The sequence below is a fragment of the Ambystoma mexicanum genome, chromosome 2q (genome assembly GCF_040938575.1).
Source record: "Ambystoma mexicanum isolate Mex_15411 chromosome 2q, UKY_AmexF1_1, whole genome shotgun sequence".
Taxonomy (NCBI): Eukaryota; Metazoa; Chordata; class Amphibia; order Caudata; family Ambystomatidae; genus Ambystoma; species Ambystoma mexicanum.
This window is the reverse complement of record NC_090924.1, coordinates 1,437,638,566-1,437,663,819: the sequence shown is the minus strand read 5'-3', so window position 1 is coordinate 1,437,663,819 and position 25,254 is coordinate 1,437,638,566. Positions and strand designations below refer to the sequence as shown.

The 25,254-nt window shown below is 45.6% G+C and overlaps 1 protein-coding gene across 4 annotated transcripts in view; it reads right to left on the bottom strand.

Annotated features, from left to right (window-relative positions):
- Positions 1-25,254, bottom strand: part of LOC138570238 (cytochrome c) — a 288,954-nt gene that overhangs the window by 30,392 nt on the left and 233,308 nt on the right. The window contains exon 1 of one of the 4 annotated variants that reach the window (XM_069648983.1): positions 1,312-1,449. The exons of the other annotated variants lie outside the window; for them this stretch is intronic. The gene's annotated coding sequence lies outside the window, so the exon portion shown is untranslated. Of the gene's footprint in view, positions 1-1,311; positions 1,450-25,254 lie in introns of those variants that run through there. 4 annotated transcript variants of the gene reach the window in all.

The window sequence follows — 25,254 nt, the reverse complement described above, 5'->3', positions numbered from 1 at the left end:
CAAATGGCAAAGATTCGCCCAGTGACAACACCGCAAGAAGCTGAGGTTCTGCAAGGGATGTCGGATTGGGCACACCAAACCTCAGGGCATCTAGGGCAAACAGGAACTTATCAATGGGCAAAAAGGAGACAATTGCCCATTACCACGGATCAAGCCAGACAAGCTGCCTCCCAATGTTCTGTGTGCTGCGAAGTGAAGCACTACCCTCTGGAGGGGAAGCCTCAAGGCCCTTTGAGAAGAGGTGAAAGAGCTGCTAGCGTATGGCAAGTTGACTATATTGGCCCTTTACCGCCCGAGAACGGAAAGCATTATGTGTTGACCATGGTAGATACATACTCTGGACTGGTATTAGCTTATCCAGTCGCCCATGCTAATCAACGGGCTACCTTGTAAGGAATGGAATACCTCATCAGGCACTATGGCATCCCGGATGAAATCCAATCAGACCAAGGCAGCCATTTAGCTGGAAACAATGTGCAGGACTGGGCACTAGAGCAAGGCATGAAATGGACACTGCACATCAGACGGTACCCAGAATCCTCTGCTCTGGTGGAACGTAGCAATGGGCTGCTCAAGCAACAAATAAAGAAGCTGACTAAGACTCACACTCTCAAGGGGTGGTCCAAACATCTGGCACAAGCGCTGTTTGAGCTGAACAACCGTCCACTGGGAAATCGCCAGACACCCTTTGTGAGACTGACAAGTGAGAAAATGGAATCCACAAAGACTCTTGTGTGGAAAACCGACGAAGAAGCGAAGCTGCCTGTGCAAGCCACTGCAGGCAGCATTGGACTTGATTTATCTACCTGTGAAGATGATGTTATACCGGCGGGGCCAACCAAATCCTTCTCGCTGGGTATTGGCATCAAATTGCCGGCTGGCCCTTATGGGCGCATTGCTGCACGATCCAGCCAGGCGAAACAAGGCACTGACATATTGGGAGGTGTGGTTGATCCTGATTATAGAGGGACTGTTTCGGTACTTTTACATAATGCTGGTGCATCTGAGGTACCATTAACCAAATATGACCGAATTGCACAATTGATTTGTGAGCAAGCAGTTGTTCCCCTAGTGGTAGAGAGCAAGCAATCCCCAGACACTACATTGAGGGGGGGAAGGAGGCTTCGGTAGCACGGGGAAAAAGGGGTGGGTGCACCATCCTAACAAAAAGCCTGAGGCTGGGGAAGTGTTAAGTCAAGGTGTTGGAAGTACTTAGGTTGTACTTTTGCATAATTCTGACGTGCCTGTTTATAATCCCGGTACTAGGCTCACACCACGAACGTAGAGCAGTATGAAGGGGATGGGACTTACCTTGCTGTGGATGTTCCTGGCCTGCCAAGCCAACGCTTTCTCTGTAAAGAATGGGTTGATGCAAGACGCTACATGGACTCTGAGAATCGCATGCACTACACCTGATGCTCCAGTCCTGCGGGATAACTACAACCGCACCGTCACCTGTGAGAAAATCGTTACAAATGAGTATCCACATGGAACTGCAAGAGTTCTAGATTGGCACATTGTCGGACACCTTTTGTCACTAACTCATATGACTGGTGCTTATGAAATCTTAGGCCCAAACGTTTCAGTGAATGGATTAAATAATTTGTTTGATGTTTCATGTTTCTTCTGCCCCAAGAACTGCAGCGAGTGTACTCGCCAAGATTTTCTGGACTATAACTTGACCAAATGCCTTTCATACAATTGTACGTTGAAACAGCCTCTACCAGATGGTAGTATGGTGTTTGTATCAAAAACCAATATTATATATGGTAGGCATCCCACTTGGAGGATGGTGTTTTTCAAATCACACAAAGTAGAAACTTTGAACATGCTAGATTTTCCAGTAGTAAGACAACATTTAAATTGCAGACATGTGATGCACACGTCTATCATTACAGAGGTACACTTAGACATAGATTTGTCACGAGGCAATGTTTCCTTAGTACTACCAAGCTGCTATAAATGGAGTCAATTTCTATGGCCCATCACCAAATTGCGCGTAGCTAGGGGGTTAGATTAATTGATTGCGGGTGCAGCAGGAGTGGGAACGGGGGCTTTAAATGCTTTTGACATAGAAACTGTGCGCAACAAGTTAGCCACTATGGGTTCTGATGCCAGCGCCGCTATAAAGCTTCTGGCCCAGTGGGGCCCATTGATAAGCCCTACCCTGTGCAACACTGCTACAAGTATTGGCAACCACTGGAAGTGGCAGAATTTCAGCTATGAAGACATTTTCTCTGCCATAGGGCAGGTCAACAAGACTGCTAAAGACACACGATGCATTCTATGGCAAGCAGGTGTTGGCTTTCCGCTCCGAATGGGGGCGACTATCTTCAACCCACTGGCACACAGAGCTACAGTTACCAGCAAACATATGGATTAAACCGCTTGCTTTTGATTGCATGAATAACACATGCCATGCGTTAATGCAAGTTAGTAGGACCGCTTATGCTCTAGAAATATGGTGTTCTTTTATAGTATTGCCTATGAAAATCAATGGTTCCTGGTGGGTTCTGCAAATACGGGGGGAATGGTTAGACAGCCAAAACTACACCATCCACAGTCACACCTGCATGCCCTGGGATCAGGGGTGGGTGTGTCCCCTAACTGGGAGGGTTCCGGACCCATGCATGCATCCCGTAGCAGGGGAGTGCACCTGGATGCAATATCACATTAATGGGACTGACATCTTCCAGATAGATCAGCATAAAGCTTGCGTAGTTACTAATCATTCCTTGCTTATTAACAATTATAAGCTATTAGGGACACCTCAAGTCTTTTGCGTATATCAAGTTGTGACTATCTTAGACATTGTTACTCATACCTTATATTCTTTAACCCAGTGGTCTCACACTACTCTGCATGCTGAGCTTACGCATTTGCTTAACTGGACTCTACCCTATGGGGTGATTACTGCCCGGCTTCAAGCTATTAGACAATTTGCCCAAACTGCTTGGAAAGATTTCCAGACACTAGCCACCTCGGTTATTTCTGCAGAGTGCAAGCTGATAATAGACAGGGACCAATTAATCAAAACTGCTGACCATCTGCAATCAGTTACTACTCACCACTGGTGGGATGTATTCACTGGATGGTCTCCCTCCTCCACTAAGCTGCTTAATATAATACTCACCCATTGCTGTGGTTGCCGATTTCCCTAATATTCATCCTTATCGTTTTCATTGGGCTCTTGCGCAGAATGTCTTTCCTTTATACTAGAATGACTGCGCTAGAGAAACGCTTAATCGGCCTACAGCACACCGTACATGCTTCCAAATCGTGGAACTGAGTCAGCATTTTCAGGCCTCTCTTGGAAAGGGGTGGAATGTCATGATAAGCTGCTAGGCACTTGCAGTAACCTGCACTTGCACTAACCCACTGAGCTATCTTGTGTGTATTAGAGCCTATTCGAAGCGTGGAGGAAAATGCTGACATCAACCAGGCCTCTCGAACTGGGTGAGCCTGCATGCTTGCAAGGGGTTAATTGCGAAGGCCTTTCCTGAAGCCATAAAACATCTAGCATTTGCAAGAGGCTCTACCCAGCCCTTGGGAGTCAGGCACAGCTTTGCACCGCTTTGCTCGTCTTCGCTCTGCGAGTCAGGTGCACTGATAAGGCAAGAATGTCAGATCTTCTCAAAAACACAGTGCACGAAGCTTGGGAGCCAAGACTGGCTGTTTCCAGTCTTGTAACTTTCCAAGCAAAAACATGTTTACTGCCCGGAAGGGTGAGCCTAGAAGCTTCTCGAAGAGCTGATACGTCATGATGATTGACGTGCAGCCCCTAATGAGAGAACTATACTTGGACCGGTGAGGTAGGGACTCATCCTGGGCTGTTGGTGAGACGCGCGTACCAAGAGGAACAGTGCCTGGACGACCAGCTGTGCACTATCTGGGCCGAGACTCCTAGCATCACATCCCCGCTCTGGTGTAGGACTGTGGGGGCTTGGCCAGACCTCCCCTCCTCTCCCGAGGAGTGCCGGGCACCTGTAGCGGCGAGGGTCCCAGGTGTGATCTGATCGTACCTTCATCTACATTTTATTAGGAGCGTAAGACAAAATAATTGCATATTCATCTGGGATTGACAATTGGCATTATACAGCTTGCACTTTCTATTTCCATATTATTGTAAATTGCTGCTTAGTTCTCATTAGACACTGTAGATAATAAATGCAAGCATCATATATTCTGTGTGATTGGCTTTTTTCCAAGAGTTCATCGTGCGTCATAAACCTTACTTGTGTGGTAAGGTAATTAGGAGTGATTTACTTTGCACAAAGGTCTGGATCCCCGGGGGTGCGGGTTCTGTTTATCAATACAGTGTAACACATTGTGAGTTGCAAAACATGTCACTTAGTGGATCTGCGTCAAGTCACAATCTGGCAACTGGGCCAGGTGAGGCACGCTTACTAGGAACTGGACAGCTTCCAATATCTGAGGGAACAGATCATAATGGAGGAAGGGAGAGCCATACCGTAACTACCACCTTCCCCATTTCCATTGACCCCTATGAGGGCAAAAATAGGAATGGGGAAGGTGCCAATGGTGAATGGGGAATTCCCGCCCCGCCAACCTTGGAATGGGGCAGTAATTCCGCCATTCACCATGGCGGAATCGGTAAAATACTGACGGCAACCATGGCGCTAGTAGCACCATGGTTACCGCACGGGTCGTAATGAGGCCCAATGTTTCCTGCAGTTTCTGAAATTAGGTCATGGAGAAATATGGCACTGGAGACAAGCCAAATAAAAAGTGACACAATGCAGAATCAGAAACGTTTGGCGACCCAAGGAAGGACAACATCACAAATGTCAATATTTAATCGACAGGCTCTAGTCAAAACGATACCTACATCAATCGCCGGGACCTTGGCAACTCGCCACAAGTATAGGATTTCGGTACAGTATGGCAGGATCGACAAATACTCCAAATCCATCACATACTGGGCCGAGCAGATTTAACCCTGCTACAATGATATATGGGAATGGTAATCGGGTGGAGCCAAGATATATGGATCGGTTCATTGAAAATGGGAATCAACAAAGGGACCTATATCCCCCTCCCCTATGTTCAGGCCTCAGTGCAAGTGGAGTTTGGACGGCAAACAATCCCACATTCTCAATCTCCTCTGTCAAGGGAGTACAGGGGATACACTAACAGAATTCAGTCACCTGAAGGTAACCAAAACAGGACAGGGCAATTTGAAGCCAACCAGTATAGGCCTAGAGCACAGATGGATGATTATAGGGATCAAGAAAGATTTCAAGGCCTAGAAGCACAAGAGAAATGCTGGATGATACAATATGAAGATTAAACAAAGAGGTGATTGCTGGAAGGTTCAGAATGAATATTAACTTCTGGCATTGCTGTGGGCAACCCTCCAGACCATCGTTTGTCGCCTGCCAAGCCATTACAGTAGGAAAAAACCATATGCAAATCAGGCTTGGTCCCATCCCAAAAGGTGCAGTCCAGCCCGAACTGCTAGGTCACATCCCTTCTGCACGAGACAAAATAAGAAGGCTGTGCGATGGTCAAAAGTGTCAGCAACAGGTGACAAGTCAGAATCAAGAGCATAAGGGCGACTTTACCCAAGGAACCAGCAAATGACTAATCAGGCAAACATCCCACACCGGAGGCACACATTATTCTCTATTGGCTAAACACACAGAACTGCATTGTGACATAGAATTGGGGAAGCAAGATGGTGATCACATAAAAAATAAAAAACACAAACAAGAAAGGAGTGTGGTTTAACATAAATTAAACCAAACTATTGACTCCATTCAGGTGTATAGGGCCAAGGAAATGGAAAAGAAAAATGCACAAGAGAAACCCAAAGAACAGCAGGGTAAAATGCAGTTTAAAAAGAAACCTTGCACATGAAAAGGATGAGGATCATACAAATTAACAATTAATAGGCAGTGAGAGAATGGGTCATCACAGGGCAAATGGTGCACTGAACACGCCAGAAATAAATAAAACAGAACTATATGGAATGACTAGAAATAATACAAAAACTAGTGAAGGGGTTTCATGACCTGATGAATCTAATTATGTTCATATTTCCACAGAGATACAAACTCCTCTAAGGACACTTGAAAGGGGATCCCCAGAGGAATATTTCTAGCCACAGGTGTTCAATGTGGTGCAATTAACAGGTAAAGTACAAGTGCAAGGTGAGTTACAAACACAAAGTATTGTATTCTGACACATAATAAAAGCTGTTTATGAAAACACAGAGTAGTCGTGCCCCCGAGGGAAGGTAAGTGAAGATAATCAAAACAATGTGGAAAAAGCAGGTGAGGAATTGGATGAGAATTCAGGTGGGCCCACTATGAAGGGAGGTAAAGCGATAGCAAGGCATCTAATGGAATGCCAGGGCAGAAAAATAAACAGGGAAGTTTATAATGAAATGGGCAAAAAGGGGGTTATCGTATCGTTGCATATGCCCCTTTGTTTAGAAAGGAGCTAGGCGGTTTTAAGGAAAATCAGCCCTGAAATCAGTAACAATACACATTACCTATGTATACTTGAAGAATGTGAAGATAGATATTAGGCTCCTATTACAGAGGAAGAGCAATGAAATGTGTTTGCAATGGTGGATACAGGTGCACAGGCTACTGTAATGTCAAGGAAAACGGTGGATAGCATAAATGAAGGGAGTCCACAACAAAACAGTCTGAAATTAAGACAGATTGAGGGCCCTGTACATAATTTCAACGGAGTGGAATGTGGCATTTGGATTGTGCAGTCTGTGGCAGAACCAAGCACCTTGATCAAGCCTGATTTTGACAGCCACTGAAAACAAAACAAACGGAACAGAACATTTTTGAAGCCTTGCTGTTGCTGGGACGACTTTTCTAGTGTCGCGCCTAGCCCTTTCATAAGCCTCCCCTTAGCACGGAGCACAGCGGGTGGAGTGTGGCGTTTGGAGTGTGCAGTCTGTGGCAGAACCGAGCACCTTGGTCAAGCCTGATTTTGACCAGCCCTGAAAAGTAAACGAACTGAACGTTTTCGAAGCTGTGCTGTTACTCTGAGGACTTTTCTAGTGTGGCGTCTACCCCTATTAGCCTGTGCGAGCTGAGTGTGGCATTTGGAGTGTGAAGTCTGTGGCAGTCCGTGGCGGCATATGCAGCTCACAGACCCCGTTCATAATCTCTGCATTATTACAGAAGTGCCTATCATTGGAACTCAATTGTTTTCATCCCACATCCCGCTCTATTCACCGGCATAGAATTCTCCCAAAACAAAAACTTGGGGGTGACTGCATCATACAAGGTATGAGCCTTATCTTTGTGAATTGTGTGTGAATTGGTTAGTTGCCATTGATGGTTTATGATTTAAGGAGCAGCAAGAGAAAAATGTATGAAAATATACCATCAGAAAATCAAGTTGCCACTCCCAACATGGCTAAAGCTCATCATAGGTTTAAGACCACCCTTAAAAGCATCAGTGGCACCGGCCTGGTTATTGAGGGAAAGCCCCTTAATTCTGGGCGCTCAATGGCACAGGTGGTACAGGCCTCTTGTGAGGGAAAGTGCTATTGTTGAATCATTGAAAACTCTTAAAATGTTGAGTTCATTAGAACATATTGTGCCAGAGGATTGTCCCGACAGACATTTAATTTCAGACATCTCAATTTTTGCTCCCATTATTTCTCAAGAACTGGTGAAAAGAGTTTGACTCTCCCTCGCGGTCCACGCACCTCAGACCCTCCCTTGTGGGATGGCAAAGAAGAGGTGTAACTATTCAGACACTCGCTAGTTCACCCACTAGATTCTTCACCCATACTATTTAATAGATCTATGGTAAATAGGGAGACGGGGGAGCGTCTTACAACTCTTTGCTTATTGGGGGATATCTTTCTGAAAATCAAGTAACGGACAGTAGGAGGCAGGTAGGTTCTTCAAATGACCAGCACTGTGTATCTGCCAATTCTAATATAGGGGAGCAAGTTGTGGATGCCTTTTCCTTCCTGGTCCCATCCTGAATACTTAATTTTATGGATAGGTGCTGTGATACTTTACAATTTGAATTGCAAGATGTTAGGTCCATACTGAAAGAATTATCTGCTAAAATTAGTTTTTAGAGGGTTTTAGAATAGCTGCAGGATCTACTTTGTCAAAGCTAGAGGAACCAAAAAGCAAGGATACTGAAGCTTTTTTAACTGAAATTGTAAACAGGGTGGATATTTTGTTGAAGGACAATATCAGACACTGTGTTGTAGAGATTTGGAAAGCACGCAGTCATAAGAAGGGCACTGTGAAACTGTGAGGTTCTTTACAGTCTCTTTTATAGTGACTTACCATGTGAAGAGGTCTTTTCAGTGAAAGTTATGGCATACTCATCCTCGCCCATGGTACAAGTAGAAACAGTATTAGGCAGATAGTGTATTTCTGCTACCAGATTTCTCAATCTAACTAATCACTTTTTTGCAGAAATTTTAAAATAAGTACAAAAAATTACAAAGCCCTTCCTAAAAACTGTACTAAGGAGTCGCATATATTTTTGCATGAGTTGCATTTGAAATCTAATTCTTTTGCTTTAGAAAGGGTTGGCAAAGCTGTTTCTAGGCCAACTAAGTAGGGTGAGCCAAGTATTATGAGGATCGCAAACACAGACTTAGAATGCAGGGTACTGAAACCTTTTTCTATGGCGACTTTCCGTAAAGCAAAAAAAAAAAGAAAACAACATTTAACACCTATACCAGATAAACCTGAAAATACCAATATATTGAAACCAAATAATGAGGTTGATGTCTCCCTTGATCTTAGTGTGTTTACCACACACTCGGTTGAGTTATACTCAATCCATGATATTGAAACTCCTTCAGGGGCATTACCTAGGTCTTAGCCGGAGGAACGGAAATCAAAAGAAACCATAGATAAGGCAGAACTCATAAACATGATTAGAAAGATAATGGTTGATGAATCTCGGGTGTTAGCAACTGTGCCCATTTTCATTCTTGCTGAAAGAAAGGTACCATCTGCTGAAAAAGTCTTTCCAATGTTTCTCACTCTTGAGGAAAAAAAGAACACAAAGTAATACCCAAACATGGGATATCCGTAACTAAAGAAAACTAAGCATAGTCTGTGTCAGTAAGTTCAACTTAAAAGTCTGTCTGTGTCCAAAACCTATACTCGCCCTCACAACTAACCAAATATAATGTGTAGGGATATCAGCATCAAAAGAAATACTGCTCAACCCAAAGTTCTGGGCTTCTTCCAGCTTGTGGCTTAAGTTCAATTTCCCTTCCCCAAGTGCAGAACAATTCCAAAAAGGCCTTGGGGTGCCCTTCCTAAGAGTTCAACACAGTTCACAGTGTCCCGGGGTTCCCTTCCCCAAGGTGTCAGCTCTTCCAGGTTTCAAAACGCCGAAATCAGCCGAAGACTGTTCCAATTAGATGCACTAACTTTAAGCTGTACTGAGCTGCAAACTCCGCAAAGAATACACGGTATATTATTTTTTAATTTTGTACATTATCTCCATATAATCACTCGACCAGATAAACAAACAATGTTGAAATGTTTCTCAGATAGAAACAAGGAGGCAGACTGACTCTTTTCAAACCAACAACAACTATCCACTCCAGACCAAAAAACAAACTCTAAGTCTTTGAAAATCTTATTCGAACAACAAGAAAGATTATTAAAATCTGAATTATCTAGATGGTGGGAAATACGAATACTCGAACAGTATCTCAAAGTAGGACGGATAACGAGAGGGCTCAGAATATGTATATTTCCACTGTTTGACGAAGATGATATTGACAGTGTACAGGATTGGGAAGAACTACTCAAATACTTCAAGACAAATGATAGAGAAGCTTCGTTCAGCTGTGCCTGTTCCTCACATGACCTTCTTTGTGCTGCGCGCACCGTCCTCAGTTTCAGCTGCGCCTAGCCCTGTTCCTCTCTAGCGGAGGCTACTAGTGGCCTGTGGCGGATGAGAGCATTCAGTGTCCCACAGCTCCTACTGTGGACACCGGTAAAAGAGGACAGCAGGCTTCTAGACACTCGCACGGCCTGTGTTGGCCCCAGCATTCTTTCTGCACTCCTGCTCAACCCGGCTTCGCTCCAGCCGGTTCCTCTTCCAGTCGCTCTGCCTCTGCACGCCACGTTTTCTCCTGGATGGCTCACATCAGGATGTTTCTTGTGGGTACTGGACGGTCACTCATTTTATATACCTGGGACCTGTTAAGTGGTTACAGGTATAAGTTCTTCTTTCTAGTTGTCTGACCATAATTAGGCCAATTAGCTGGACATGACTTTCACAACAGTACTCCTCCACAGCCCTCTTCCTCGTCTCACTACCAGAGTGGTGTAAATGAATGGAAGGGTGCATTACTCTCAGTTGCTTCTTCCTCCACCCAACCTTAGAGAAAAATGGCTATGAGACATTTTGGGTGGCAGAAAGTGCCAAAGTCTGATAATAGCCTATAAAGGCAGGGGTACTATAGAGTTCCTTTTTACAAGGGAAAGGGAGATACCATGTCTCACCCAAAGACATCTTCTCCCTACTCCCCAAGGGCCCTTCACCCAGGTGTTCCTCCCTAGTGTCTCCAACCCCAGGGTCGGGATCCAAGAGCGATGGTCTTTCCCTGGCCACCTGAGAGGAGGATCCAGGGGGAGTAGAAGTGAGGATCCAGGTTCCTCACAAGAGATACACATGAATGAAGGTCACGCTGGGGATGGCCCATCCGGATACTAATGGATAATGTTGGGGTGGTCAGGAAAGGTCCCCACGATGAGAGGATCATGTTGCGTGCATCATATTTGTGACAGGGGTGAGGTGAAATGGGGCGATGTTTCAATTTCATATGTATCCAGTGTAGTTAATTGTGAATGGGATATGAATGGGATATGTTACTTTAATATTACTTTAATGTTTGTTTCTGAAATATAAATGCAATTAACACATGCAGCCCTAACCAAAATCTACACAGCCATCCAAACATGGATGGCTGCCAACGGCCTCTGCTTAAACAGGGATAAAACTGAAATCTTTATAATAGGGACCAGCCAAACTCTCAACAAACTCCCCCCACAATTTAAATCCTTCAACATCGACAACTCCACCATCACAGTCTCCAAGACTGTCAAAACCTTAGGTGTTCACCTAGACGCCTCACTATCCATGACCCGCCAGGTCAACGCCATAGCATCCTCCTCAGCGTTCACCACCAAGGTGATCAACGAACGCAGTCAAGCCTTTTCTCGCCACCAAAAACTGCCTATCCATCGCCAGAGCCACAATAGGTACCAAGCTGGACTATTGCAATGTTCTCTTTCTAGGCACCCCTGTCAACAACATAAAAAAACCTCCAAATTAAGTAAAAGAACGCGCTCAGGGCAGCGCTGACCATCCCCAAAAGGGAACACATCTCCCAAGCAAGGAAGGAGGCCCACTGGCTACCAGTTAAGGAGCGCATACTCTTTAAAGCCATGGCCATCACACACCGATGCCTCACACTAGATGCTCCACCATATCTCGCAGAAAGAATCACCCTCAACGTCTCTAACAGACCCACGAGAGCCCACCGTTCCAACCAGATCTATGTTCCCAGATCTAGAGCTGGAGGATCTAGCTTCCTACACCTCGCACCCAAGAATTGGAATGCCCTACCAACTTCACTAAGGAATGAAAAATCATACACCACCTTTCGCAAAAAACCTAAAAACCCTCCTTTTCCGCTAATGCTTAAATACGCATAGTTATGCCTGCACTGTTACCTCAGCAAAGTTTAACTCCGTTACCCTCTCAGTCTCATACCAGTTAATACCTACTATTGCAACCGACTGTTACTATATACCCATGTTTAAATATGCACAGTTATGCTTGCACTGTAACCTCAGCAAAGCCTAACTCTTTGATCCTCCCGGTCCCGTACCACCTATCAATGTACTTTTGTAACTGACTGTTACTCTATACTTATGTTTAAGCGTGAGCCTACTGTAACAGCGCCACAATGACTCAGGGCAGTTCTACACGCTTTATAAATTCAAATAAATAAATAAAACATGGTGTGCTACAAAATACTTAGAAACTGAGAGTTTTTAAATGTGCATGAGAAGAAGGTACTGTCCTGAAGAACCCCTGTAAAGGAGAGATGATATTTATTAAACACGCATGCACACTGAGGAACATGCAAAGGGAATTTATAAATCTGCTTGTAGTGGGCTTTTTAGGAATTCATTCAGACTTTTTGGGTGGTGAATTTCAGGTGGCTGTGAAAAAATAGTTCTGAAGGATTGAGGGCTGGAAGAGGAGCAATGATTAATCAAGCTGGCGATCAGCCATTGAACAGGACACAATGTTTATGGCTTGGTAGTTCTGCAGAAGGCAGATGTAATCTTGTTAAGTGCATTGGTGTTTCGCAGATGGACCCGGCCAATTGTTTTGACCAGCAATAAATATGGGGAGAAGTAACGCTTGAGGTTAAGGTGATTGAAACCCAGTAGTTTCAATTGTATTCTCAGTTCTGCTGTGCGTGATGAATTGACAGTTATTTAGATTAGAATGTTCCAATGGAGCTATTAAGCCTGGCTGGAGGAGATAGTTATTGTCAGTTCAAAGAGAACTTGTTTATTCAGCCTTCCACACATTGCGTGGAGTATCCATGCAAACCATGTGAAATTACAATAAAAGTTAAAGGGTGCAGGCCAGCTGTTACTTGTAATGAATTATGTTTGTACAACAAATGCTTAGCTGTGTGATGCCATGATCTACCACAAACAAATCCCAAGAAGGAGTGTATTATGAATAGGATCTATTAAGATAATCAATGACCAATGAGAATGGAAGAATAGGAGAAAGATGGTATTTCTTTGTATAGGTTTTGTCCAATCACATGTGGGGGGGGGGATATTGTAATAAAATATATGGGAGCATTTTAAAAATGTATATGCGTCAACATATGTGGTTGGATGAGACTTGGGTTAGTTTGACTCTGCAGCATCATCTTGCTCCTCCCTGGATGATTGTACAATAAACTTGCTTTATGTACAAACTTGCACTCGTTCGTTGGGGCCCGCTTTGGGTGAAGGTGACTAGGGGCCCACCCCTACAAATTTGGTGGCCACGAAGGGACCCCAGGCTTTCCGAGACATTGGGGGTCTCCTGTCCGCACAACTCGGCTGCCGCACCTCTCTGCAGGAACCAGTCTTCCGTTCATGGTGAAAAAGAGAGGTTTGCGGATGCAATATTGGTTAAAGGCCCGTCTGTTCCTGGGAGGCGTGGTACTGTAGTCTAGCTGTGCCGGACGGCTTTACAGAGCACCATATCAGAGCGCTCCGGGTTCACATGAGTGCCCTTTTGGTGGCCGTAGCAAGTGGCAGGGGAGAGGGGGGAAAGCCCCAGTAAGAGCGGGTGTAACTCAGTTTCCATTACTCAAGAAGGGTCAGGGAAGAGCGTATTATCGTGGTCAAACATGGACCGGAAATAACTTGAAGACACTCCATTCCTTGTGGAAGTGAATGTATGCAGTGGAGAAACACACCACTGGTATGCTGGACACAGGGAATATGAAAAGCTGATTCACGGCTCTGATGGGGGAGTGGTCAGATGAGCTTTGAAGAAGGGCAGGGTATCCGGGAGTTCGGTTAGATACAAATACCCATGATGTGGCAGCTTTCAATAATTACAGGGCACAGTTTTGGGGGGCCCTGCGAATTATGTATCCCGATACGCCGGATATAAATTCAATCTTAACAAAAACAATAAAATTGGATGATGATCCCGCCGAATATCCAGTTTATTGAGGAGAAGTTGAGGGCAAGGGCGGGAGAAGCGTGGGACAAGAGTGTGGTAATTATTTATCACATGCTAAAAGAAGGGACTCCGCAAGGAAGTTCTGCATGGTTAAGATAAGGTGGTTAGCCGTAAATGCAAAAACACATTGTTCATTTTTGTAAAAGAAGGCAAGAAAAAGAAAAGGGAAGTATAGAACAGGCACAAAAGACAGAGGCTAAGCTTGTTCAGAAAAAATTGGTGAAGGTTTGTTTAGAAGGGGCAGTAATGACTAACTCTATGGAGGGACAGCTGGCGACATAGTGAATCGGGTATGACACAGGGGTGGATGGACGGGCATGGGCCAAGTCCAAGGCAAATGAGAAGATTTCTGATGGGTAGGGGAGGATTTCCACAAAGAAGTGGGTCATTTGGCAGGTTCGGAGGAATGTGTCCCCGGTTTAATGGGCCAGTGGGAAATAATTATGGAGAGTTATATGGGATTCTGTGTCATGCGGAAGGTTGGGACACGTGTCAGGAGATTGTCGAGACAGGTCACAGTATTTTAACGAGGGAGGTCAGCAGATGCAATCCCCAACCCTGCCATATGCCCCAGGATCTGTGCAATTGCAGCAGGTGCGAGTTGAACAGAGACCGGAGATTAGGGCTGGACAGACCTATGGGATCCCACCAACCATGCCAGCACATGAACCGGTACAGACATGAGAGAAAAATCCTTTGCCCCAAGGAACCGAATTACACTGCAGCATGTGTTTTTGGAGGGAGTCCTCATTCGTTCCCCAATTCTAATATGTATCAGGAGTAGGACAGCCCACAGGAGTCTCTTAAGTATCCAGTCCTGTCTGTTACCGCTGATCTAGAAGAGGCACCCCGGATAGGTGTGCAGGTAGATGACCGAATGTTCTCATTCATGGTCAACAAAAGGGCTACATAATCTTGCATTAAGGAAGGCGAGTTCCTATTGTCATGCAAAACAATGGACACAAAGGGATTCTCTGGGGCTATCCTGTTGGTTCCTTAAACTGAAAATCTACGTATTAAGGTAGTTACTCAAAATGTATCTGTTCCTTTGTAGTATTGTAGCAATACCCCAGCGAATCTTTTGGGTAGAGACCTCATGAGCAAGTTGCGAAAGTCGATTGCTTTCACAGAGGAAGGTATAGTATGTGTAACGCTCACCTGAACTCCACAGAAGCATAATGACTTCCAACCCCTTTTTGTGGTCTGCTAATGTGAGCTTTGGAATTCTTTTTCTGTCAGGAAAGAAATACAATAAGAAAGGAGCTGCTATACAATGAGTGCCAATGATGACTGTAAGGATTCTATGTCTATCTTCTCTTTAAAACTGAGACCCAAATTATCATGTTCTCCATCCTGCTATCTATGTTAGCTCTCCATCATCCTGCTATCATACAGGGGTGCATAGATGTAATGGCTCTGAAGTCTGGATGGTGTAGACGCAGGAAGGCTCTAAGGTAAATGTCTTTTAAAAGTTCATGAGTCTCTTGAATGAACCAATGAGCAAGCAGTTATTTTGTTTTTTCTGTGAAAATGAACGTCCTTTCTAAGTTGGAGAGATCTCTCATGCTAACTAAATATTTCTTCTTTCTTAGGGAGATTCTTGAAGAAAGAAGACTTCAACTGAAGAAGTTGTAGTATAAGGAAAATCATTTTAACACCTTTCCCCAATGAGAGTTGGAGCACTTACTTCCAAAATGAAGAACACAGTAAAAGAAGAGGTTACTGTAGCATAGAAAGGAATTTTGCCTGAAGAATGGTTGTGCGTGTAATCATGAAGAGAGAGCGCTAAACTAGCGTATGCTTGTCTTGACAGACAAAAACGCTACAACCTTCTAAGTGCGGTTAAAACAGTGAGGAAAATCAACTCTGTGGAGCTTCAGGTACGTCTGCTTTAGAAATAATCTTTTCTCTAAACTGGTAATGTTCATACTTTAATTATGTACTTTTGTTTTGCAGGACTTCGGAATATGGAGAAAACCCTCGGAAGATGATGCGGTTGCGAGCGAAGGTTGCTGACTGAAGAAGAACAGTGACAAGGAAATTATTTAACTGGAAAGCTGCGACGAAGGAAAACTGCGGTCAGGTAACACTTGTCTGCGGTCGATAGATATTCTGTAAATTCTTCAAACTATTGATATTACTTTTCTTTGGTTTTCACAGGTTCTGTGAGCTGAGGCGCCGGTAGCGTTACACCGCTGTCAGCGGATCAAATGCAAAGCGTGCATTGCGGCAGAGGCGTGGCTTAAGTAGTCCACGATGTTCAATGTCTACATTACTGCTGCTGCTTTGTCTCTGACCCCCTGGGCAGTCATCCTTTGGGTATTCGGAAACTATTACATTCCGATGGGAGTATATGATATTCATTGCTGTACACCCACCTCAGACCTACTGATCTCTGTAATGAATCCCTCCTGACCTGGATTCTTGACTCAGGACTATGAATCTGGGATGGGATCATGACAGTATGCTAAATTTCAAGTATCCGGTCAGAAAACAGCGTTTTTGCATGCATATTATAATGACAGCGCATTCAGGGGGGTGCCTGTAAATGCAACTGTGTTTCTTTATGAGGTAATGGTTTTGTTGAGTTGGGTCCTGGGGATCAGAAATCAGACATGGCGGGTACCGATTGAGTTTTTGTTTTCGGCCTGTTGTACCAAGGAAGTAACAGCAGGCACCATTGTTACGATTCTTTAAGAGGCAGTAGAGTGGTTCTCTCAGGCGCAGATGAGGAAGGCTGATAGTGGTACACAGTTCTGTGCATCTATCCAACCTTATCGCTAAGGGACGTGTCCGACAAGCAATTGCTCAAAGCCACAGGAGAGATGGTCTTTGAAATTGGGGTGCCTTGCCAGATAGCAATAGAATAAAGGGAAGTACTACAGACCATGCTCATCTGCTCATCGTTACAAATACATCACCACATTGAAAGTAGGATTTGGAAAAGGTGCCAGACCATTTATGGACCAGCAATCCTCATGATGTGGTGCTGCTAAAAAGTGTTGCAGTAGTGCAAATAAAATTGAAGGCTGGTGTGATATTACCACGGGTTAAGCAGTACCCCATGTCTAGAGAGGCGGGCGAAGGGATTTACGAGACCATTATAGCGTTGTTGAAGCAAGGCATAATACAATCTTCTCTGTCCCCATGTAACATAGCCATCTACCCTGCGAAGAAATCGAAGGGGTCTGTGAGGTGGAATTTCCGTTGGTATCGAATCCTGCTACCATTCTCTGTAACATCCCTTCTGTGTCGACCCACTTCACTGTGATTGATTTTAAAAAATGCATTTTTCTCAGTCCCCTTAAACCCTGATTCTCAGTACCTCACTGTGTTTACGTATCGTGGTCCGAGATTTGAGCACACGAGGTTGCCGCAGGGGTAGTGTGAATCTATGAGTTTCTTTAACATGGTGGTTCAGATGGATTTGGGTAATGTATAAGCGTCTAGTACCATAATTCAGTATGTGGACGATTTGTTAGTCTGTAGCACTTCAGAGGAGCAGTGTCGAGGAGATTCAATAACTCTCCTCACCCTGCTTGCGAAGAAGGGGTGCAAAGTGGACAAAGAAAAATTGCAGTACTGCCAGACTGAGGTAGCATATTTTGGGAAAGTGATATCGCCCTCAGGAAGGGAGGAATGCCAGAGAGAGCCACTGCAGTTCGGAATATGCCTCAGCCAGTCACAGTGAAACAAATGTAGCCGTTTTTGGGCTCTGTAACTATTGTAGATCGTGGATCTTTGACTACTCTAGGAACGTGAAGCCCTTACTGCAGGGGCTTAAGGAAGCGCCCAAGGTGAAGTGTCCGATAGAATGGTCTGAGAAAATGGTCACTTGCTTTCGGGAACTCAAAGATGCGATCAGCAATGCTCCAGACTTGGCAACCCCGATTACAAGAAACCATTCTATTTGTTTTCTCATTCGAACAGGCAGATGATGACAGTGGTCTTGACCCAGCAAACATCGATGAGCCATAAACTGTTAGCAGACTCCTAGACCCATTGATGCAGGGACAGTCCCTTTGTGAGCAAGCTATAGCAAACACAGCTTTTGCAATTCAAAAGTCTTCTATCATTTCCATGGGTTACCCAGTGACATGGTACGTGGAGCATGAGGTCTTTGAGATTCCAGTCGAGATACGGGATATGAGGTAATTCTGTCGAATGCATCGCTATATGCAGTGCAGTGACACCTAGGCAATCCTGCGACATTTGTAGCCGAGGCAGTGCAACCCGATGACATTGTTCATGATTTGCCACTTATGAGGCAGAAGAGGAAGAGAGGTTGAATGTTAAAGAGAATGCCTTGCAGGGAGGTGAGGTACTTTTTGTTGATGGGTCTTCAACAATTAATCAGGACACTGGTGAAAGGCATACGGGTGCTGTGTGCCTCGTGGATCCGGAGTACCAGGTCACATTTAAAAGACAGTAGTCTCCGCAGGTGGCAGAACTAATGGTACTTATAGAGGCGCTAGAAATGAGTAAGAGCAAGGCAGTCACTATTTATTCTGACTCTGCGTATGTCACCTCCAATGTGCATTTGGGGTTATCAAGGTGGCAAAGATGAGGATTTAGGAGATCTGACGGGACTCCTGTATAAGGAAAGCATGGTATCAAACAATGAAGATAGACACAAAAGATCATAGTTTAAGGGTGTTTATTGAACTTCAAATGGGTTGGTTGAACGCCTACTAAACCTAAATCTAAGTATGGGAGCAAGCTACGACCATCAAATAATAATAACCCAGTCCTAGTTGAGTCTGTCAAACAAAAGGGCCTATACTAATAAACCTATTGCCAATCCTTACTTCTAAATACACAAGGGTGTGGGACAATGGTGTATGCAAAATGAAAAGTGTTCATGAAATAATAAGTCAGGGCGGTTGAGCAGTTGGCTTCCTTTCCCCATGTTTTCATCACAGGGCAAGGCGGCACGTTTGGTCTTTGCACATACTTTGGCTTCTCGACCACGAGGATAGGATTTTTACATGCTTAAGTTCTCGTTTTCAAGGTTCATCATGGGTATCCCTTTTCAGGCTGATACCCCTTTTATCACAATGTTCACACTTGGTCTCCCTCGTTCGGGCTTGGATCCTCTTTTTACCAGAATCAAAGACTTTCTAATGTGCAATGGGTTTTGCTTGAACCATTGCAGGACCACTTTGATTCACTTCACACAATTGTTTCCCACAATCTTCTACTTTCATTTCTCTTGGCGGGATACCTTACAGAGATCTTCGATAGAGCACATTCACGGTGCCGGACCACTCGGTCAACGATATTGTATCTTGCCTTTTCAAGTTCAAACATTCATCAGCAGTTTAGCTTTACCCGCGTCTTTCATCACACGCATTTAACAATGTTTGTTCCAGCGCTCATTATACGATGTTGCCTCTTGCAACCTTGACTTCATCACAGACTGGTCTTGCATTGGTCTCCTCAACTCACCGGCTGTGTTCATCTCTCTTGCGCTTCTGTGTTCTTGGAGCAAAGGGTGATACCACGGCGGCTGCTGCTGCTCCTCCCTGCTTTGGTCAGTTACGCGAGAGGCCCTCGGTATCTTCGACACACAATGCAGGATTCTTTAGTTTGCCTTCCTGGCCATAAGCTTTCTGCCTTGAAGGTTTCTTGAAAGTAACGGCGTCTTGCCTAAAAGGTCAATGGTATTTCCCTTCTTACAAACCCTTCTGGGTTTGCCGTCTTTCTTCCCTCGTTCAGCTGCCGACTCGAAACTGCTGTTCCTTCGTGTGCTTTGCCTCGCTCGGAGTGTGCTCTCGTGCTCTGCCTTTTATCCTGGGGTAGTTTAATGGAAGTCAGGTGTGAGTGATTGTCAGTAATTGCCTGACTTCGCCCTACCATAGTAGCACAATATGTCAGGTACATTGCTCGGGTGCGTGTCTGTTTTCTCCCAGAGCGGGCTGTCCATGTGAAAGTGTTAGAGAAGGGAAAGGGGGTATGGGTCCTACATATCCTGCCTGGAAGAATTGGGCAAACGTGTTGCAGGCGGAGAGATACCACATCTCACCATCCAGTGTCCCACTACCACTCCCCAAAGATTCCTGCCCAGGTGATCCTCCTACACTGGTCCACCCCCAGGAACTGGATCCAAAAGTGATGGCTGTGTCCTGGCCACCTGAATGACAGATCCCAGGGGACTAGCGGGTGAGACAACTTCTGGTTCCTCACACCCTGCTATCCAGACTAATCAAAGCATTAACCTTATCCGCAGAGGTAGGCATAGTTAAATGCCCTGCACCCATTAACTGTACTAATCCAATAGCTCTCGGGAATGATGCTGCAGACAAGAGGGAGAAGGAAGCGACGTGCGTAACATTTACAGATTCCCAGAAATTGGAAACTGTGTCCCAGCAGGTACAGTTGCCAGCCCCATACACTGCAGTTCTGGTACTCCAAATCATAGAGATGTAAGGGGAAGCCCCTAGAGAAGAAAAGGAGCTCTGGAAAAAGAGAGGATGTGTCCTCTCACCCACAGATTTTCTGTGGAGACAGGAGTTGACGAAGAAGGTAGTAATGCCCTTAGAGCTGCTCCTTGTGGCTCTGGAGCAACTAAATTACCCGGCAACAAATTGCAGCAAAGCTCCAGGTAGAATGATTTATACCGAACATCCAGGAACAGGTAAGAGGATTCACAGGAAACTATAGTTTGCAAAGAATTAAATACCAGAAACACCAGGAGGTCAGTCAGGGGAGTCTTGCCTAGGCCCTCTGGGCCAGTCAGGGAGCTCCATATAGATTTGTTGGACATGATCACGAGTTGCAACAATTATCAGTACCTCTGTTATTGTTTGCCAGTTCTCTCTGTGGCTTGAGGTTGGTCCCTGCGTAGATCGTGATGCTAAGTCCGCAGCAAGATTTCTGGTGAGGGAGGTATTTCCACGCTGGGGAATTTGCGAGGTCTTCAAATCCGACAATGGAACCCACTTTTTTTAATTCCTTGTTCGCATAAATTACTTTGCTTTTTGGAATCAAGCAGAGGTTAAGCTCGGTGTCATGACCACGGGTATCCCTCTTAAAAAAATCTCCAAGGTTTCCTGGGTGGTTGCCTACAATTCCTGGTCCAAGAGTAGGCAGAGCTTAGTGGGTAGCGGATCTGAAACCACTTCCTCATCTTCCAACATGGCGGTCTGAATATGCACCTTGAATTTCAGGCAGCAGTCTAGTTGCTGCAGTTCCTAGAGTATTTAAGCCCCTCCCTCTGTTTGTTCCGCGCTTCGCGTCTGTTGTTATCAGCGACGCTTACCGCGGTCCGGATTCCTGTCAGAGATATTCTCCGATTCCCTATTTGTTTCTGTCATAGATCTTGCCCTCAGTTGTCATAGTAATTTTCCCTGTCCTTTCACAGTGCCCAGCCCCTCCACTGTCCTGTCCTTCCCCGGCTCCTGACCTGTGTGTGGTTTCTGAGAGAAAACCGTTCCACTTGTATTCTCGACTACCTCAGCGAAACGCAAGTACCATGGTGTTGTGAGGAGTTTTATGGTTGTCATTAGCGCTCGTGGTGGCATGCAGTTGTTACAGTAATTCTTCACTTGTTTTTACGAAGTGCTCACCTCACGACCTGCATGCGCTGTTACGAGTCGCGGCGCCTCACAAAACGAACTAGCGTTCAATAAACCTGCATCCATGTGTCCTTAGGCGCATTGTTTATTCTGACAATTGTTGTATGAATGTGAACATTTTCTGCTTACCATTTTTGGATGCAAAGAGGCATATTAGGTTGCTTCGTGTTTTCTCTAGAATTCACTGTGGTGTTTACATTGCCTTGAGTTTAGTATTAGCCTAGGAGTTATGGTCACGGAACTCTCCTTTATAGAAACCTCCTTGTCCCTCTGTCAGTAAAAGTACTGTTTTCCAGCTATGTGCTCTATCAATCCCATCTTCAGAACCTGTACCCAGGCATCTAGCTAGTATCCCATCTTCAGAACCTGCGCCCCTGCATATATTGCAGGATGGATAGTTCACCATACCATAACTCAAGGTAAGGGGTTGGAGTCACTTAGATACAGAATAAGATTGAGATAGAATCACTATTCCTCTCAGTTATCAGGGAAAGCCCCTTAAATAATTCCTGGTATTTTCTCTAGTTGTTTCTTAGACCCTTTGTGAACTTGAAGATAGTTTCAGCCAAAAGAGAGAGAGAAAGGGTAACAACGCACTCTGAGAAAAGAGAAGAGGTCAGTCGGAGTGGTGTTCCCGCAGAGTCTAAGGTAAGCGTTACACTCTGTATACCACCCGCATGCCAATGGCTTGTGGAATGGTTAAATGGGGTCCTTAAAGCCCGGTTGACGAAGATATGCAATAATTTTAAAGGGTTGTGGTACTATTGTTTTCCCCTAGCACTGTTTTATTTGAGAAATCAGCCAGGAAAATAACACCACTTGAGCCCCAATGAGATTGTGACAGGCGTAGGTTACACACATACCTCTCTCACCTGCAGGCACTGCATCAGATGCACAGAAGACTGCAGAGGTCCTGGGAGAGGAGTTTAGGGATTACCTATGGGCTTTAACCAAAAAGTGTCAAGATTATATCTTCACAGGTTGTATCTTCTCACCAACAGACTACAGAAGAAAACAGCAAGGAAACTGACGATCAGAACAAGCAACAATTGCTCCCAGGAGACCAGGTTTTCGTCTGAATTTAATTTAATTGATATTTTATTTCTATTGTGCTCTGTCATGCCTACTACACGTTCATTTACCCAACCTTGCGCCCAACCCGACCATGTCCCAGACTAGTTCTCACGTTCGGTCAATCTCCATTCCTTCCCTTGAGATTAGATCTTCCACTGGTGGGAGGAGTCGGGGAAGCCACCAGAGAATACGCCAGGTGAGGGGCCATCGCCTTTATCTCAAGTGGCGGCTCCCCTGGCGTAGGTCCCCACTGCAGAATAGGGCTGCCTCTGGCAAACAATCACTAAGGGCATCAAACCTGCACAATACCCGGAACTTCACCGGACCACGTGTTATGGCTTCCGCCGCCAGTACTCCCCAACAACAGACAGGCTCATCAGTCTATCATGGCACGGCATCGCGGGTCGCCGCGGCAACAGCCACGCCCCTTTGGACCACCGCATTCTCATTCAACATTGGAACCAGCAACGCTCAAGCCTCCAACAACCAACGCAATGGTCACGTGACGCGTAACTTGTCCTTAGAAATCACGTGACATGTCTCCAGGTATATAAGGAGCTCCAGATTGCTACACAACGCTTCTCAACTGTTTGCTTATGCCGTTTGGGAACCTCCCCTTCGTTCTTGTTGTCTGGATCTACTGTTTCTTGACCACGGATTGTATATTACGGACTTCTTGGCTATTCCCTTTTGGTACTTTGTTTGGACTCTTTGAAGCTGATCCAAGAGACGGTCCGTGGTCTGTAACTCCAAGAGTTCAGTCATCTCCTTTGGCAAAGTCATACCCGGACTCGCTGTTGATATCTTGGTGCTCCAGCTTTTAATCTCCAGGAGCATTCTACTCAGGTGGTTTCCAGTGTGGCATTCCGTCTTTCCTCCTCTGGCCTCCCTGATTTCAGCCCACTGAGGGAACAGGTATTACCCCACCGTTTAGGCTTTCCCTCTAGTGGTTCTTGGTAGGTGTCACTTCTGCTATGTGTAATACTGTATCGTAGCGCCCTGTGTGTTCCTGACCTTACCTGTCCCTTTTCCCTTACAGCAGTCATGTGGACCATGCAGGTATCCTGTTTTTCCACCTGGGGCCCTAATCCTCAAACAGCAAGTGACTATTTTCTTGCTGTTGGTTGCTTTGGGACGGAGGTATTCTTGTTCCTCGCGACCCTCAAGTCTTGACACGCTCGTACACAAGTGTTTCAGAGCGCGACAAGGCAAGGGAGGGGAACTGGGGAGAACAATACAGCGATCTTACCAGGCCCAGTTACATTGAGAACACACAAGTGCATGGGCGAGGTGGAGGGGAAAAGTGCATGGAAGGGGGGGAGAAGTGGAAAGTGCGAAGCAGAGGAGAAACAGATAAATAACAATAAATATATAATAAAGGCAACAAACAGTTGTAGTGCAGCCAGCAATTTTCAAGTGCTAGGTTTAAGGCAGCCGACACGGTAGGTGTGATAAGTGCAGGAAGAAAAAGGGGGGGCTGTATGGGTACAGATACAGACCCCAGTTCAAGGGGTGGCCCGGAGGCAGTGCGGGAGGGTGGCAGGGTGAGCAGGTACCTGGGCCTGGAGGACAGAGGATGGCCAGGTGCACGGTGCCAAGAGAGAACAGAGGAAGGCCCCAGCCGAAGACTGATCTACCCCCAGCTCGTTTCTTTGAAAAATGACTGACCCTGACGGAGTTAGAGGTAGAGGTGCAAAGAGCTCGAGAGGGGAGGTATTCTGCGGAGGGATAGCTGAAGGTATTTTGGACCCAGGCCCCAGAAAGCCTTGTGGACAATGCAGAGGGTTTTGAATGTAATCCTTGCATCCACTGAACCTTGGAATGAGTGGCGTTTGCATGGGCCGCAGGGAGATATTTACGCGACTCCGACTGCTGTGAAGGTGGAGGGCAACAAGAGCTGGATCCACGTCACCGACATACAAAGGGATACTGGTACCTGTCAAGAACGGGGGTTGCAACAGTGATATGGAACACCTCCGTCCCCAAGTACCAGCCAAGAAGAGAGTAAATCACTCACTGGCTAGTCATTGAGGCCACAGGTTAACTGGAACAGCAGCAGCAAGGCCCCAGGTAGCTAAAGGGAGAAAAGTGAGGGTTGGGCAAAATACAGGTAAGTAAGTGTCAGACAAGGGACCAAACAGAAAACCTAGTACACCTACCTAAGAGGGGTCTGCAGAGGCTGCATGGGTAAGGAGGGATACCAGTCTCCAGGAAGCCTGGAGGTGGTTCTTTGCCCAAGAATGCTGTAGAAGAACGGGGTTCCAGTGACCTGTGCGAGTCCGAAGGTGATAAGAGCCCTGCCGGAGAGACCACCAGAACAAATAGAAGTGGTCAAAGAGTGCTCAAGAGTGACCCACAAACACAGGGTACAAGATGCAGAGTATGTAAGGAGCAGGCAGCAGAAGTCCGCTGAGCAATCCGATTCAGAAATGGAGAGGTCCAGATACAATAATCCAAGGAAAATCCAGTCGGTATTCCATGAGCAGCCGTGGGTCAGGTTAACCAGTAAATCCACACAGAAAGTCCAATGAAGCCAAAACAGTAGGGAGATCCAAAGCGCAGTCCGAGGGAAACATGCCATAAGTCAGAAAGGCAAAAAGTTCAGTGAACACAAACAATGGCAAGGTGACGAGCTGCACAAACTGCCAGAACGAACAGCTGAGAAGCACTGCGCTACGTGCTTGAACTGCTTTTAAGGCCGTTGCCATGAGAACGTGTCACCTGATCCAAGACGTTGCTGGCGAGCGACTACAGGCGCCCTTGTAGCGTCCTGTAATCGCCATGGCAACCGCCAATGCGACCGCCGCCGGGAGCGCAGAAGCCGCAACTTTCGTGG